The sequence below is a fragment of the Nycticebus coucang genome, chromosome 20 (genome assembly GCF_027406575.1).
Source record: "Nycticebus coucang isolate mNycCou1 chromosome 20, mNycCou1.pri, whole genome shotgun sequence".
Taxonomy (NCBI): domain Eukaryota; kingdom Metazoa; phylum Chordata; class Mammalia; order Primates; family Lorisidae; genus Nycticebus; species Nycticebus coucang.
The window spans coordinates 28420232-28439207 of NC_069799.1; the positions used below are offsets into that span (position 1 = coordinate 28420232).

An 18976-nucleotide genomic window follows, 5' to 3' on the forward strand; every position below is an offset into this window, starting at 1 on the left:
GTGCCTTCATGCAGTGACCTCAGCCCAGAGGGTGAGAACACTGAATTTGAATTCAGGTTCTTAGCTTTAATCATCCACTTCCTCCATTAACCATTCTCTGACTCTGTAAAATTAATAATAATCTTAGTTTGCATCTTCTGTTTAATCCAGAAGTTAATTTTTTTAAATTAATAAGATTTTCAGTGAGGCTAGATATTACTTATTGGTTACAGTATAGTCACAAATTTCTCTTGTCATTTAAAATGCCTAGAAAATATCCCCTGATGGATTTCTGCTGTCATGAAATCAGTAATAATATTTTGGAACTAAAATCTTTCCATTTAAAATGCTTGTGTCTAGTACTTAAAAATAGCAGATATCCTTTGTTTATTAGGTAAAAATACTACCCATTCAATGCCTATTTAATGAATCTTTTTAAATAAAATTATTTACCATTATCATAATAATTTACTTGTTGAATACAAGCATAGTTGCTGTCTATAATATGTATAATTTAATGTTATCTAATACATGTGAAAATGTGTCAGAGCCTCAAGTAAATGGAGAAAGGGTACATGTTGATCAAAAGGTATCAAGTATCAGTTTGACTGGAGAAACATAATTTATTGATCTATTGCAAAGAATGTTGACTATAATTAAATAATGATGCATTATATATTATAAAATTGGTAAAAGAGTAGATTTTAAAGTTTTTGACACCCATATGTGAAGTGATAAATTTGTTAAGTATCTTGATTTAATCATCTGACAAAGTAAACATAGATCAAAATAGCACCTGTATTCAACAAATATATATTTTTAATTTTATTATTATTTTTTATTTTTACTTATTTTTTTATTAAATCATAGTTGTGTACATTACTGTGATCATGGGACACCATACACTAGCTTCATAGACCTTTTGACACATTTTCATCTCACTGGTTAACATAGCTTTCCTGGCATTTTCTTAGTTATTGTGCTAAGACATTTACATTTCACATTTACTAAGTTTCAAATACACCCTTGTAAGATGCACCACAGGTGTAATCCCACCAATCCCCCTCCCTCTGCCCACCTCCCCCCTCCTTCCCCCTTTCCCCCTTCTCCCTGTTCTTAGGTTATAACTGGGTTATAGCTTTCATGTGAAAGCCATAAATTAGTTTCATAGTAGGGCTGAGTACATTGGATACTTTTTATTCCATTCTTAAGATACTTTACTAAGAAGAATATGTTCCTGCTCCATCCATATAAACATAAAAGAGGTAAAGTCTTCATCTTTCTTTAAGGCTGCATAATATTCCATGGTGTACATATGCCACAATTTATTAATCCATTCGTGGGTCGATGGGCACTTGGGCTTTTTCCATGAATTAGCAATTATGAATGGGGCTGCAATAAATATTCTCCTACAAATATCATTGTTGTGATGAGATTTTTGGTCTTCTGGGTATATGCCTAGTAGAGGAATTATAGGATTGAATGGCAGATCTATTTTTAGATCTCTAAGTGTTCTCCATACATCTTTCCAAAAGGAATGCATTAATTTGCATTCCCACCAGCAGTGTAGAAGTGTTCCATTTTCTCCACATCCACGCCAACATCTCTGGTCTTGGGATTTTGTGATATAGGCTAGTGTTACTGGAGTTAGATGATATCTCAAAGTAGTTTTGATTTGGATTTCTCTGATAATTAAAGATGATGAGCATTTTTTCATATGTCTGTAGGCCGTATGCCTGTCTTCTTCAGAGAAGTTTCTCTTCAAATCCCTTGCCCAGTCTGCGATGGGATCACTTGTTCTTTTCTTGCTTATACGTTTGAGTTCTCTATGGATTCTGGTTATTAAAACGTTGTCGGAAAGTGTGGCACTAATTGTCCTCATATCAAAATTGAGTACACAGGATTCATGCTTCTCCATTCTTGTGTTGCTTTACTAAGAATTCTGACATCTCAGCCAGTTCTTTATGAATGGGATATTCAATTACATCTGTCATATCTTTCCTTGGGGGGCTTGACCTATTCTGGTTATTCATGTTACCAGAGTTTTTCCACTGATTCTGCCCCATGATTGTTTTACGCCTTTTGATTTTTCCCCTGGAGCTTTGTTGAGGACCCGTACAGTGCTGTGGCCTGAGAAACTGGGGCCCTGTTTGGTGTGGTGGGGCTAAGTTGTTCTGTCTTGTTTTCAGTTGGTTTCTGTTCGACCCTAGTGAAACAGTTGCTCTTGGTTGAAGTCTCAGCTGTGGAGAAATACCAGCAATTAAGTCACCCCGCCAACAACAAGCAACAATTAGAAAAGGAAAATCAAACCTTCCTACAACCACATATCCAGGGCACCACCTGAATAGTCCTCAGGTGATTGGCTCTGTTCAAAAGGTCAAAATCAATTGTCTTAGTCAGCACCTGTCTTGCTTGGGAGAGTTTAAGAGGTCTCTGGGTACTGGATCACATGGGTCTGGTGACTACTCTGATATGGCTTGTTCCAGTGCTGCGTGGAGTCAGGAGGAGCCATCCAGCAAATAGATCAGTCTGGGAAGGTTGATGCCTCCTTCCCCACCTTGCACCTCTGTCACACCCAGTAATTGATGGCCCTGCAGTTGGCTGACCCAGTTGCCTGTAGTGGGCAGATACTCCAGGCGTTTGCACCTGCCTGAATCACAAGGAAATCTGCCAGGCCTCTGCGCTCTGCCTCTATCTAGCAGGAGGAGGTGAGGCCTGACAGCCTTGGGCGCTTGGTGAAGGTTGGGGGGTGTTTACTCAGGTCCAGCCCCGCCCCTGATTGATGTTACTGAGAGAACCGAACAGAACTGCTAAATTCCCCTGCAGAAGAGATGCTGTTTTGAGTTCCAAAGCCCTATCTTTGCTTCTGCAGGTTTGTATTAGGTTACCTGTCAGTTCTATCCTACTGCCTTCCTTTGTGTATAGGCTGGTGATCCCCTGAGTGCCAGGTGCGTTTAGGCTCAGTAAAGCGATCCTCTGGGTCAGCCCCGCCCTGGAAGCTTCCCAGGTCTATGAGTCGGTACCGCCTTAGGCAAATTCTTTACTCACAGGATGTTGCTGGCCTCCTCTGGTTGCCCACGGAGGCAGGGGGTGTGGCTTTAGAATATCCGGGAGTGAGCCATATTGCTGCTAAAAGACGGCTGCTGCTCCGAGCCTCAGGGAATTGCTGCTCTGGTATGGTTCCCACTCAGCCGACCATCCTCTCTTTGCTCCAGCGCCCCAGAGTCAGCACTGACCAGCTGCAGTTTAGGCACTGTCCACACCCCTTGAAAAATTACCCAAGAATCTGGACTCCTGGGGGACAGGCTTACAAACCTCAGAGTGAGAGTGGAGAGGAGTGCTGGGAGCTCAGAGTTGCAGGTAGAGAATATATACAGTTTTACACAGTTTTATGCCTGGCCATATTACTGCTAAAAGACGGCTGCTGGTCTGAGTCTCAGGGAACTGCAGCTCTTGTGAGGTTCCCTCTCAGCCGACCATCCTCTCCTCGCTCCCATGCCCCAGAGTCAGCACTGACCAGCTGCAGTTTAGGCACTGTCCATCCCCCTCGAGAAATCACCCAAGAATCTGAACTCCTTGGGGACAGGCCTTCAGACCTCAGAGTGAGAGTGGAGGGAGTGCTGGGAGATCAGAGGTGCAGGTGGAGAATATATGCAGTTTTATACAGTTTTATGCCTGGCAGGAAAATGCCATTGCACCCTAGTAGGGGAGGCAGGTCCAGTTTTTAGAGGGTCTCTCCCGTGGAGTGGAGTGGGAGGACCTTTGAACTCTGTCTATTTGTTTGTGGGGCACTCCGTGCAGTTCTCATTGGGGAGGGGACTCCCATCTGCTTGGTAATGGATTTTGTACCTTCTTTTTATGTTCTTGTGGTCACAGCTCACCTCAGCAGTGTTGATGTGCGTTCTTCAAACTTCTCTCTTGGTGCTGCTCAAATCCACCAGGTTACTTGCTAAATTTTTGTCCTTTAACTCTCCTTCTGGATGGCAGCTTCTCTGGAAAGCTGGCTTCAGTCAACCATCTTGTCTCCACTGCAAACAAATATTCATAATTAATATATTTCAGTTAGAAACACAGTTTTTAAAATGGTGTGTTTTTTAAACGAACTTTTAGATTATTCATTTTATGCTTATATATTAAACCTGTAAAATATTTAATATTAGAATAATATCTAATACATTTTATGTGCTAAACATTAAACTAACTACTCTGTCAAATTATTTTTGTTCGTATCATTTTCCAAATAAATTATTTTATATTCTTATTAAAATTTTATTGTTGTATCTTATTGAAATATTATTTACAAATTCCAAACTAAAATGGCAATTTCACTAATTTTCTTTGTATTTGATAACTCATATATCTCATACAGTAAATATGAATATGTAGTAACAAAATTGTATTATATTATTTATCCTAACAAATGGAAAAAATTTTGCCTAAAGCCTCATTATACATTTTCATTCAAGATTATTCCATGTCAAGTGAAAAGAATGTTAATTTCCATAAAATACTATAAAAATAGAAATAAAAGTCTCAATAGGCAAAGACTGTGAAAGTGAAATGAAAAAATTGATTACACGTAGTAAGTAATAATAGGCATATAAAAAAATGAAAGAGCAAGAGTGAGACACTGTCTCTGAAAATAGCTAGGCTTTGTGACGGGCGCCTATAGTCCTAGCTACTCTGGAGGCTGAGGCAAGAGATTTGCTTGGGCTCTGTCCCCCCGCAAAAAGTCTAATGTTAAATTGCTTATATTGTAAACCCAGTCAACATTTTCTGAAAATTAATCCCAAATTCTCACAAAACCTTGCTGCAATAAAAGAGGAACATTTTTAAATTCATCTCTTAGCCAATATAACCATATTGACACTGTGACAAATCATCACAAGTAAGAAAGACTATGAACCAATATTCCATATAAATATAGAATCCTCAAAAATACTAGCAAACTGAACCAACAACATATAAAAGCAACATATAAAAATTAATATATACCATGAACAATTAGAATTTTTTCACAGTGGCAATGTTAGATTAAAATAAAAAAAATTCAACCAAAGTATTATTTAGTATTTCTAGAATGAAAGAAAGAAGGTGATATTTTAAATAGAAAATGTTTCACAGTTCTAACACCTGTTCAGGATAAAACACTTTGTTGGGTGCTAGAGAACATCTGAGACCTGTTGAAAGACTATGTAAAACCTGCAGCTCATGGTGAAATGTTGAGAGCTTCATCTGTAAGTGTAAAATCAAGACATGAATATCCACCTTTAGCATTCTGTTCAACATTGTTCTGCATGTATTAGTGAAAATATTGTACACAAAAACAAATTAAAATAAAATCTTCTGGAGTAAAAAATTGAAATAGATTTTTATTGCCATAATGTTCAAAATATGTAGGGAATTTACTAAAAATTATTCACGCTAATACACAATTTAATCAATGTCACAGATACAACTTCCACATACTAAATTAAATAGTACTTTTATATAACAGTAGTCAACAAAATAAATTGAATTAAGAAAAAATTATTAACAATAGTATCACAAAAAGGAATTATTTAGGAATAAGTTTAACAAAATAAATTCAAGTAGTTTATAACTAAAATCATTTAAAATACTTAAATATCAAAATAGAACGGAATAAATTAGGAAACATCCAATATTAAAGGATACTAATAAATATTAAGATGACAATGCACAGGTTAAACTACAGAGTCAATGAAAATTCCAAAGTCATTTTTCTTTAATAGAATTTGGCAAGCTCTCTCTAGAATCCATGTGGACAAAGAAAATTAAATATACACGATTTAGAAAAATAATGCTTAGTAACTTACACTCCTGCAATATTTATTACTACAATGTTACAGAAATAAAACAATATGGTACAAGCATACGGATGGTTTCATGTCGACCAACAAAGAAGAAGATTCCTTAATAAAGAATAATCTGGGGTAAAGTCAATTTTGCTTTTCAACAAATGATGCTGGGAAAATTATATATTCATGTGCAAAAGGAGGAAGTTGTACCCCTAATGTGATCCACATCCAGACGAAAATACTAAAATAGATTGTGTACCTAAATGTAAAAGCTAAACTACACAATTTTTTGGACAAACATAAGAGTAAATTTTTGTGACCTTGGATTTAATAAAGATAATTATAAGAAAAGCATAATAAAGAAGAAAAAAAGGGAATTGTACTTCAAACTGAAAAAAAAAATTGTTCAAAAAACATCTTGGTAAATGTGAAAAGTTAAACTACTTAAAGAGAAGTAATATCTTAAATTATGTGTCAGAGGGTGATGCCTGTGTCTTAAAGGAGTAGGGCACTGACCCCATACACCAGAGGTGGTGGGTTCAAACCCAGCCCTGGCCAAAAAAAAAACCTGCAAAATAATAATAATAATAATAATAATAATGTATCCGATTAGGGTCTGGGAACCAAAATATATAAACAACTTTTATAGGTCACTAATAAGACAGGAGTTTACCAGTTAAAAATGGGCAAAGGATTTGAATAAACATTTTTCCAAATAAAAAATAAAATTTTCCAATTTGCACAAAATATATTTTCAATACCATTAGTCATTACAGAAATACTAATTAAAACACAATGATATAATAAAACTCACTAAAATGGCTGTACCAAATGCATGAATTCCGAGCATCTGATCAAAATGTGTTTTCTGGGCAAGTATGCTTTATTAATTTTTAATTTTACTCTCAGCACAGTGTGTCACACACAATTTAAAATAATAAATTCTCCCTGAGTAAATGCATTAATGCCTGGAATGTCCTGGTTCGACTCCTTCAAAGTCTGGCACTTTTTCCAAACAACCAGCAGAGTCTTATCTGGCCAGAACTGCAAATGCTTGCGATTGTCTCCTAACCTGGCCAAGGGATTTAGATTTATGTGGGACACCTGGCTTATTCTCAGAGCCTGACTCTTCTTGAGATGCCTGCTCAGAATGCTAACAAGGGCTTTCTGTTTCAACTTCCCAGAAGTGCTACTTTTTTCCAGAATAGTATTAAAACTTTGAAAACAATGAGTGAAAAACTCTTTTATTTTCATTTTTTCTTCATAGTGCTTAGTAAAAGAGGTTGCGTTCGTTACAGTTTGAAAAAGAAAAGTCAGTAGAAGATACATATATGTATATATAAATATATGAAAATATACATACATGGATATAGATGTATATGTATATATGGATATATGTGTTTGTGTATATATGGGGATAAATGATACATTGTGTTTTCTTCTGATTCAATGACATAGTGCAGAAAATTAGAAAACAATATTCAGCCTCGTATGGCCATTTGATCCATAAAGCAAACACAAACATACATTGGAGAAAAGAAACCTTATTTAATAAATGTTCCTGAGGACAGGCGCGCTAGGGGCTGGTTAAGGACATGAAACAAAAGAAACCCTGAAAGGGAAGCGGCTGCCACCTCCAGCACCCCCGCGCTGCCGTCCCCACTCACCCACCTGGATACCTACCTCTGCCTTGAAGCTGACTTTGCCTTTGTGAAAGTCCATCCCTGAACAGCCAACCCTGACCCTCCACCCCGCCCTCTATAGTCTCAGGGCTGCGCTGCTGCTCCTCGGCCCGGGTCGGCAGCCCCGCCGCCTCCCTGGAGCGCGAGTGGGACCGGCTCCTGCTAAGGGAGCTCCTAGCCGCGGCAGGTCGGGCCGGAGCCTAGAGGTGTCCGAGCTGGAACTGGAGGAGGACGAGAAGCAGGAGGAGGAAGTGGAGCTGGACCGAGACCTGCTAGAGGAGGAGAAGCTGGAGGAAGCAGAGGAGAATGGACTGTCGCTGCTGCTGCTGCTGCTGCTGTCGCCGCCCACGGCTACCGCCTGCCAGACCCAGTGTATCCTGGACCGGTCCCTGGGTCGGTACTGCTGCCCGCCTCAGACTCCGATGCCCGGGAGGCGGCGGCTGCAGCCTTGGCGGCGCGGATGCTGTACCGAGGGGACAATGCCCAGGCGTGATGGCCGCCATGCTGCCCCACGCCTGTGGCCCAGAAGCTGCGGGGCGCCGGCGCCACCCTGAACGGCAACCAGGCGTCCCTGCACCTGTGGAAGAGCGAAATCCTCTCAGCTACAGGGCACTTCTCCATGATTTGTGCATTTCGAAACAAAAATGGCCCTGCCCTGACCTGCACTGCCCTGTCCTGCCCTGCCCTGCCCTGCCCTGCCCTGCCCTGGGACTAATTGTCATTTAGTCCTAATCTTCCTGGTTAAACCACAGTCCAAGTCAGGGTCTCCTAATCATATGGTAGGAGTAGCGCTTGGACCCAAAGAAGCAACTATTGAAAGAATTCAGCAGCAGACCCACATACATAGTAACTCCATGCAGAGATAAGGAGCCTGTCTTTGAAGTGATTGGGATGCTGGAAAATGTTGACAGAGCACGGGAAGAAATAAAAATGCATATTGTCAGTTGTACAGGAAACTATATAAAGCTCAGTGATTTCCACGACAATGGTACCTATGTAACCTCTAGGTTCTGCAGGGCTCTCCTCCAGTCCAGTTCCTCCTAGCCCATAAAGAATGATATCTAATCATCTACATGATAGTTCCAGTTCTCTAGAAAATGGTTCCACAAACTCCTACTTTGGAAGCAATAGGCAGGCTTACTTTAGTCTAACAAGCCCATTTAGTACAGGAAACTTTTGGTTTGGAGGTACACTACTGTCAGTAGGCTCAAGAGATCTTGTAGTTAATTCTCCTGCCTTTGACTTTTTACCAAGAAATGCTCAAAGTACCTGGACTTCCTTTGAACCAGTTAACCCACTTTCTGGCTTTGAGAGTGATCTCTCTGGTAACATGAAGACTCAGTGCAGAGGAAGTCAGCCATCTACTCGTCCTACATTTCCTGAAGCACAGAACACCCACTGGCTGGGAGGGTTAGGAGTGACCCAGTTAGTACAGGCAACCATATTGGCCTTCCCATATACATCCCTGCTTTTTCTAATGTTACCAATAGTTACTGCTCTTCCAATGGTGGCTCCACCTCCAGCTCACCTCCAAAATCAAGACAAAAGCATGATTGTATGACTTGCTTTGAAAATGAAGTTATTACTTCCCTAGTTCCATATGATCACAACCTCTTCTGCATATGCCAATAAGATCTATGAAAAGAGAACACCATCATTTGTAGTTTGCCCAGACAATCCAAATTCACTCTTTACCACACACACACACACACACACACACACACACACACACACACACACACACACACACACACACCATATTACCATATATATATATGGACCTATAAAGGCATGGATATAATGGTAACTTCCAGTAAACTTCCTAATGAATTCTTACGACTGTTATCAGGCTTTATTGGGGTTAGGCTAAAGTTGTTTGTAAACTTATAAAAGGCTGCTGTGGTAACACTAAACCTAAGTGGTCTCCTGTCTATTAGTTTGGTTTGAATTATTAATACTATCATGTAGACGCAGAGACATAGCTGAAGCTGAAGTTCATGTTGGCTGAGGGAAGATAGTCATAGGTTGTGTGAGCCTATGAGAAAGTGTATATGTCTAAGATTTCAAAACAGTGGGTCCCCAAACCTAACCACATGAAGAGGTTATGCAAGGTACTTGACATTGCAGATGATTCAGGCACTTCCACTTCTGCTTTCTTTATACTGCCAGTTTTGACAAAATGGGTTATTTTTTTATTTTTTTATTTTACAACAACTTATTCCTAATTCTGCAGTATTGGAAGTAACTTTGTAATGCATTATGATTACTTATTGGTAGTAGTAGGGCTTATGGCAGTTTACTAGATTACTGGTTATAATTTGGGACAAAACCCCTACATTGACTCTGATTTCGCCCAGAAGTTCAGGCAGGTATGATCAGTGGATCAGGAATGCAATTGTAAAATCTCACTTGTTACCTCCCTTGGTGGAGAAGACTATCACAGGCCCCAGACTCAGAATTGCATTTGGGGACTTTCGGTGCTCTATTCTAGGGTTTTCTACTTGAGGGACCATAGTTCCATCGAAATGAAATTTGGCCTTCATTAGTATTCAATAGCAACTCAGTTAGGTGCACTTCAGGAATATCAGAGAAACTTCTTTGTGTTGTTTTCACTTCACACAAGGTCATGAGCATCTTTGCACATTGCTGCTATTTATATTGTAACTACCTGCCCAAAGCATCTCCTGAAGCAGGCAGCTCCACTGCCTGCCAGACCTTTCACAAGCCTTAATAGTTAACACTTTTATAAGGAAGTTTTATGCAGGAAAGCATGAATTACACATAGAAGAGTGTTAATCTACTCTATGCATTTGTCTGCAGTATGCCATCTCAGAGAACTCATCCCCATAACCTCTCAGGGCAGACACTGTGCCCTCACATAGCTGCCTCACATTCCTTCAGGAGCCACGGCAGCCCTAGCAAAATGTTACAGCCTATTAGGCACACAGAATGTGCCCTGTAGCACAACTGGCAAATAGCAACTGTGGCTCAGCCTTTCAATGCTGGCAGAGTCTGACATGATAAAATTCTATTTGCATGCCAGTTGTGCTACATGGAAAAAAGAAAGAAAATGCTTTTGTCTGATAGTTAAATATGATAGATATCACTCAACCCCATATGCTTGGAACTGAAAAGCATTTCTAAAACCAATTTAACTGCTCTCTTGTGAAGAAGGCCATGAAGGTCAGGGAGAAAAGGGGCCAGCTGTCCCATTCTAGATCATCCTGCTCTGAAAAAGTTCTGGAAAGGCACAAAGTGTAATATTGTCAGTGACTTATACTGTATAAGTATACAAGAATTTTTTGTTAGATTTACTCCTAGATATTTGAGATATTTGATTTTTTGAATTACGTTGTAGATGACATTTTCAAAATTCATTTTGTACTTGTTTCCTGTATGCGAGCATGCAATTATTTTAGTGTCCTGACTCGGTTCTGTGTGACTTTATTAAATTCATATACTAATCTGCATACTTTGTAAATACATTTAGATTTTCCACAAACACAGTCATTACTACAGATCTTTTCAATATTAATACCTTTTATTTCTCTTTCTTAAATTATTGCATTGGCGGGCGGCGCCTGTGACTCAGTGAGTAGGGCGCCAGCCCCATATGCCGAGGGTGGCAGGTTCAAATCGAGCCCCGGCCAAACTGCAACCAAAAAATAGCCAGGCGTTGTGGCAGGTGCCTGTAGTCCCAGCTGCTCGGGAGGCTGAGGCAAGAGAATCGCGTAAGCCCAAGAGTTAAGAGGTTGCTGTGAGCCTTGTGACGCCACGGCACTCTACCTGAGGGCAGTACAGTGAGACTCTGTCTCTACAAAAAAAAAAAAAAAAAAAAATTATTGCATTGGCAAATAATTTCGGTATGATGGTGAATAGAAACTATTATAGTGGACATTTTTTTTGATGATGTTGTTGTTCCCAAGGGGAACAATGTTTCGCCATGAGGTATAGTATTGCTGTAGGCATGAAGGGATTTTATATTTATTCCAAGCTTACTGGGAGCTTTTAAATAAATAGCTATCACATTTTCTCAAATACTTTCTTCTGCATCTATTGTGATTATATGTTCTTTTCCCTTTAGTCTATTATGTGGTGGTAAGATTTTTTGCATATCTTTTTCTAGAGACATTGGCTAGTGATATTTCTTTCTTGTGGTGTCCTTGTCATGTTTTGATATCCAATTTATGGCCTCCAAAAAAGAATTGAAATATTTTCCACTTTTCCTATTTAATAAAAATGTTTACATATGGTAATTTAGTCATTCACCAAATGATACTGTCAGTATTTATAATATATCCAGCTGGCCAGTAATTCTAATATAGCCATCTGACAAAGCACTGGTATTTATACTGGTCGGCCAGTATTTATAATATATCCATCTGAAAAAGCACTGGTATGAAAAATGTACAAAGAATTCCTATAAGGCAGTAAGACCTACAACCCAGTTTAATAAAAACCAACACATCTGGAATAAGCACTCTATCAAAGAGGAGTTGCAAATAGCCAATAGGCGGTTGAAACAGGGCTCGACACCATCACCATCCACTGGCTGAGAGCCTGTTACCTGTCTACTGGCACACGGGGGTACTGGCAGCTGGCAGAGATCACGTGGCCGGACGTGCTGCACCTAGAGGCCAGGCTGGTGGTTTCTTCACCAGGGAGGAAGGCCAAATCCCTGAGTAGGAGGCCAGATGCTCACTGAAGTTGGGAGGTATAAGGTGGGCACAGGTGGTAGGCATGGGGCAGTGATGATACTGGCTGCCCAGAGCTGCCCAGAGGGACAGTGAAGGCGCAGGAGTGAGAGTTGCTTGATGCCCTCCATGCCACAGTGTGCCCTCCTTTCAGGTTTTATAGCAGCCTTGGCCAGCGGTCATGTAAAAGACTCTCAGTGGAGCAGAATCAGGTAGGAGTCAAACCCAGTGACCATCTGGGGAGGCCATAGGGCAGGCACAGACTGCAGCCTCTGGAGGGCCAGGGATGCCTCACCTTTGTCCCTAAGACAGCTGTGTAGTCCCTGGCACCCTCCTCTTAATGTTTTAAATCTTTAATAATCTCTACACACAGAAACACACACACACACACAAACACATATCAATAAATAAAACAAAGGGAAAAAGCCTTTAGTGGTCTTTTTAATGAAAGTGATGGTTCATGGAGCTTTAGTAGAATACGGACAGTTTGAGAAATACTGTCTTTCAACCCCCACAACCGAGGCATGACCTTTCCTTGAGCCTCTCTCCCGTTTCCCAGCATAATTTAAAAGGATTTCTACATGGGTCATTACAAAACTCTTGTGTTTTAAGTTACACAAAATCAAGAAACAAAATATACATGGACAAAAACAAATGAAACCCTTCTGGCAACACTGATAAACTGAGGACGTTAAAGCTTCCACAGGTAAATCAGAAAGGACTGTGAACTGCGTTTCTTGGAAGAGAAATAACAGACCATAATACAGTCTGTCTCAAAAATTCTTGTAGTGGCTTGCAAACTATATATAATATTTTGCATGATTTTAGATATTTATCTTCCTTTATGTTTGTGCTACCATTGAGTTATTCTTCCTTATTTCCAATCTGTACTTATCTGTGGCAAAGAACACAAAAAGATATGTCTACATGTATTCTTCTTTTTTTTTTTGTCATCAATACTACTGGTGTGTTTAGAAAGCTCTGAAAAATAGAATCTCAGCAGTCTTAAATTATCCTCTCAGAACGTAATGGAATTATGTTCCTCCATTTTTAACTGGATTTTGAATGAATCTTTCTTTGGGCTACATTTAAGATTGTGTCAGATTACCCTCCTCCCTGGAGCTCAGAACTACACAGTTACTTTCTCCCAGGGTTACTGATGTTTTCCCCCAATTCCTCCTGTATCTAAATTCAATTCACAGTAGTGGTTCTCAGATTGTTTTCTCTAACCTCTAAAAGGATGAAATTCTTTATAAGAGAAACAGCATCAGAAATAGAGTTATTTGCTGCAGGCAACATACTAAAGGCCATCTACACACATACATGCAAATACTTGAATAACTGACATGATAATCTGTAGCAAATGGCTTCATTCATCTGGCTCTCATCTGTAAACTACTGGCTTTCATGGAAAGCTTGAGCTCCAGCTTTTACAGCATCACAATTGCATGGCTGAACCATAACCTGGGTTCCTGAGGTTTCTCCCATGTCTGAGAAGTTACAGGGAAAGTGCATGGAGGGTTTGGAGCTCTGACGGTGGCTGTAGCAGTGGTTCTGGATCCGTGGCTGAGCAGCTCAGGGTGTGTAGTGTTCTTGAGCCAGACTTGCCTGCCTCAGCCCTGACCCTCTTCCAGTGCCATGTTTTTTGAGACATTCCCCAGTCTTCCACGCTGCTGCTGCTGGTATAGATAGCGCTGAAAGAAGATGACAATAACAGTGCTGTTAATTACTTGCTATCTGCTAATTTAAATAACAACTTTACTCTGCATTTGAACCTGTCAGCCACTCACAGGTCTATGCATGCATGTGTGTCTTCTCACTTAACCCACCAGCAACTCTCTCTCTTTTATTTTTTAATTAAATCATAGCTGTGTACATTAATGCCATCATGGGGCACCATACACTGGTTTTTTAGACTGTTTGGCACATTTTCTTTCTTTTTTTTTTTTTTTTTCTATTCTTGTGATGCTTTACTAAGAACAATGTGTTCCATTTCCATCCATGTTAATACAGAGGCTGTAAAGTTTCCATTTTTTTTTAATGGCTGAATAGTATGCCATGGTGTACATATACCACAGGTTGTTAATCCATTCCTGGGTTGGTGGGCATTTAGGATGTTCCACATTTTGGCGAGTGTAAATTGAGCTGCAATAAATAGTCTAGTGCAAGTGTTCTTAAGATAAAAGGATTTTTTTCCTTCTGGGTAGATGCCCAGTAATGGGATTGCAGGATCAAATGGGAGGTTTAGCTTGAGTTCTTTGAGGGTTCTCCATACTTCCTTCCAAAAAGGTTGTATTAGTTTGCAGTCCCACCAGCAGTATAAAAGTTACCACATCCATGCCAGCATCTGCAGTTTTGAGATTTTGTGATGTGGGTCATTCCCCCTGGGGTTAGATGGTATCTTGGGTTGGTTTTGATTTGCATTTCTCTAAGAAATAGGGATGATGAGCATTTTTTCAGATGTTTGTTAGCCCTTTGTCTGTCTTCTTTAGAGAAGGTTCTATTCATGTCTCTTGCCCATTAATATATGGGATTGTTGGCTTTTTTCATGTGGATTAATTTGAGTTCTCTATAGATCCTAGTTATAAAGCTTATGTCTGATTCAAAATATGCAAATATCCTATGCTTCTTTTTTTTTTTCGTATAACTTTTTATTGTGGTAAAATACACATAGCATAAAATTGATCATTTTAACCATTGTTAAATAATACAGTTCACAGTTCAATGGCATTAGGTACATTCACAACCCTGTAAACTCATCACCACTATCTGTTTCCAGGACTTTTTCATCTTCCCAAACTGAAGCTCTGTGCCCATTAAAAAATTGCCCCCAACTCCTCCTCTCCCCAGCCCATGGCAAACCCTATTCTACTTTCTGTCTCTATGAATTGCCTATTCTAGGTATCTTATGTAAGTGGAATCCTACAATATCTGTTCCTTTGTGTCTGATTTAACTCACTTAGCAGAATAATTTCTTTTTTTTTTATTTTTTTTTTTATTGTTGGGGATTCATTGAGGGTACAATAAGCCAGGTTATATTGATTGCAATTGTTAGGTAAAGTCCCTCTTGCAATCCTGTCTTGCCCCCATAAAGTGTGACACACACCAAGGCCCCACCCACCTCCCTCCTTCCCTCCTTCTCTTCCCCCCCCCATAACCATAATTGTCATTAATTGTCCTCATATCAAAATTGAGTACATAGGATTCATGCTTCTCCATTCTTGTGATGCTTTACTAAGAATACTGTCTTCCACGTCCATCCAGGTTAATATCAAGGATGTAAAGTCTCCATTTTTTTAATGGCTGAATAGTATTCCATGGTATACATATACCACAGCTTGTTAATCCATTCCTGGGTTGGTGGGCATTTAGGCTGTTTCCACATTTTGGCGATTGTAAATTGAGCTGCAATAAACAGTCTAGTAAAAGTGTCCTTATGATGAAAGGATTTATTTCCTTCTGGGTAGATGCGCAGTAATGGGAATGCAGGATCGAATGGGAGGTCTAGCTTGAGTGCTTTGAGGTTTCTCCATACTTCCTTCCAGAAAGGTTGTACTAGTTTGCAGTCCCACCAGCAGTGTAAAAGTGTTCCCTTCTCTCCACATCCACGCCAGCATCTGCAGTTTTGAGATTTTGTGATGTGGGCCATTCTCACTGGGGTTAGATGATATCTCAGGGTTGTTTTGATTTGCATTTCTCTAATATATAGAGATGATGAACATTTTTTCATGTGTTTGCTAGCCATTCATCTGTCGTCTTTAGAGAAAGTTCTATTCATGTCTCTTGCCCATTGATATAAGGGATTGTTGGCATTTTTCATGTGGATTAATTTGAGTTCTCTATAGATCCTAGTTATCAAGCTTTTGTCTGATTGAAAATATGCAAATATCCTTTCCCATTGTGCAGGTTGTCTCTTTGCTTTGGTTATTGTCTCCTTAGCTGTACAGAAGCTTTTCAGTTTAATGAAGTCCCATTTGTTGATTTTTGTTGTTGTTACAATTGCCATGGCAGTCTTCTTCATGAAGTCTTTCCCCAGGCCAATATCTTCCAGTGTTTTTCCTATGCTTTCTTGGAGGATTTTTATTGTTTCATGCCTTAAGTTTAAGTCCTTTATCCATCTTGAATCAATTTTTGTGAGTGGGGAAAGGTGTGGGTCCAGTTTCAGTCTTTTACATGTAGTCATCCAGTTCTCCCAACACCATTTATTGAATAGGGAGTCTTTCCCCCAAGGTATGTTCTTGTTTGGTTTATCAAAGATTAGGTGGTTGTAAAATGTTAGTTTCATTTCTGGGTTTTCAATTTGATTCCAAGTGTCTATGTCTCTGTTTTTGTGCCAGTACCATGCTGTCTAGAGCACTATGGCTTTGTAGTACAGACTAAAATCTGGTATGCTGATTCCCCCAGCTTTATTTTTGTTACAGAGAACTGCCTTAGCTATACGGGGTTTTTTCTGGTTCCATACAAAATGCAGAATCATTTTTTCCAAATCTTGAAAGTATGATGTTGGTATTTTGATAGGAATGGCATTGAATAGGTAGATTGCTTTAGGAAGTATAGACATTTTAACAATGTTGATCATTCCCATCCATGAGCATGGTATGTTCTTCCATTTGTTAATATCCTCTGCTATTTCTGTTCTGAGTATTTCATAGTTTTCTTTATAGAGGTCCTTCACCTCCTTCTTTAGGTGTATTCCTAGGTATTTCATTTTCTTTGAGACTATGTTGAAGGGAGTTGTGTCCTTAATTACCTTCTCATCATGACTGTTATTGGTATATACAAAGGCTACTGACTTGTGGACATTGATTTTATATCCTGAAACATTACTGTATTTTTTCATGACTTCTAGGAGTCCTGTGGTTGAGTCTCTGGGGTTCTCTAAGTATAAGATCATGTCGTCATCAAAGAGGGAGAGTTTGACCTCCTCTGCTCCCATTTGGATTCCCTTTATTTCCTTATCTTGCCTAATTGTATTGGCTAGAACTTCCAGCACTATGTTGAATAGTAAAGGTGACAGAGGACAACCTTGTCTGGTTCCAGTTCTAAGAGGAAAAGCTTTCAGTTTTACTCCATTCAGTGAAATATTGGCTGTGGGTTTGTCATAGATACCTTCAATCAGTTTTAGAAATGTGCCACCTATGCCCATACTCTTCAGTGTTCTAATTAGAAAAGGATGCTGGATTTTATCAAATGCTTTTTCTGCATCTATTGAGAGGATCATGTGATCTTTATTTTTGCCTCTGTTAATATGGTGGATAACGTTTATAGACTTGCGTATGTTAAACCAGCCTTGCATCCCTGGGATGAAGCCTACTTGATCATGTTGAATGACTTTTTTGATGATAAGCTGTAATCTACTGGCTAGGATTTTGTTGAGAGTTTTTGCGTCTATGTTCATGAGTGAGATTGGTCTGAAATTCTCCTTTTTGTTTGGGTCTTTTCCTGGTTTTGGTATCAGGGTGATGTTTGCTTCATAGAATGTGTTGGGGAAGATTCCTTCTTCCTCAATTTTTTGGAATAATTTCTGCAGTACAGGAATAAGCTATTCCTTGAAGGTTTGATAGAATTCTGGAGTGAAGCCATCTGGACCAGGGCATTTTTTGGTTGGAAGATTTTTTATTGTTTCTTTGATCTCAGTGCTTGAAATTGGTCTGTTGAGGAGCTCTATTTCTTCCTGGCTGAATCTAGGGAGATGGTGTGATCCCAAATATTGATCCATTTCCTTCACATTGTCAAATTTCTGGGCACAGAGTTTCTGGTAGTATTCAGAGATGATCTCTTGTATCTCTGTGGGATCAGTTGTTATTTCCCCTTTATCATTTCTGATTGAGGTTACTAGAGATTTTACTTTTCTATTCCTGGTTACTCTGGCCAATGCTTTACTTATTTTATTTATTTTTTCAAAAAACCAACTCCTTGTTTCATTAATTTTCTGAATGATTCTTTTGTTTTCAATTTCATTGATCTCTGATTTGATTTTGGAGATTTCTTTTTTTCTACTGAGTTTAGGCTTAGATTGTTCTTCTTTTTCCTATTCCATAAGCTCTCTTGTGAGATTGTCGATGTGCTCTCTTTCTGTTATTCGAATGTAGGCATCTAAAGCGGTGAATTTTCCTCTCAAAACTGCTTCTGCAGTATCCCACAGGTTTTGGTAGCTTGTGACTTCATTGTTGTTATGCTCAAGGAAGTTAATGATTTCCTGTTTTATTTCTTCCTTCACCCATCTGTTATTCAACAGAAGATTTTTTAGTTTCCATGCCTTTGGGTGGGGTCGAGCATTTTTGTTAGAGTTGAGTTCCACATTTAGTGTCTTATGGTCTGAGAAGATGCAAAGTAAAATTTCAATTCTTTTGATTCTGTTGATATTTGTTTTGTGTCCCAGGATATGATCAATTTTGGAGAATGTTCCATGGGGTTATGAGAAGAATGTATATTCTTTATCTTTGGGATTGAGTGTTCTATATGCGTCTATCAAGCACAGTTGTTCTAGGGTCTCATTTAAGTCTCTTATATCCTTGTTTAATTTCTGTTTAGAGCATCTGTCCAGCTCTGTAAGAGGAGTGTTAAGATCCCCTGTTATTCTGGTATTATCAGATATCGTACTGCTCAGACTGAGTAAGGTCTGTTTCAAGAATCTGGGAGCATTTAAATTGGGTGCATAGATATTTAGAATTGAAATGTCTTCTTGTTGTATTTTTCCCTTGACCAATATAAAGTGACCATCTTTGTCTTTTTTGACTTTAGTTGCTTTAAATCCACATGTATCTGAAAATAAGACCGCAACTCCTCTTTTCTTCTGAAT

General features: G+C 39.2%; 1 pseudogene; it reads left to right on the plus strand.

Moving 5' to 3' along the window:
- The window catches only part of LOC128572534 (RNA-binding E3 ubiquitin-protein ligase MEX3C-like), a 31019-nt pseudogene that overhangs the window by 5354 nt on the left and 6689 nt on the right, over nt 1-18976 (plus strand).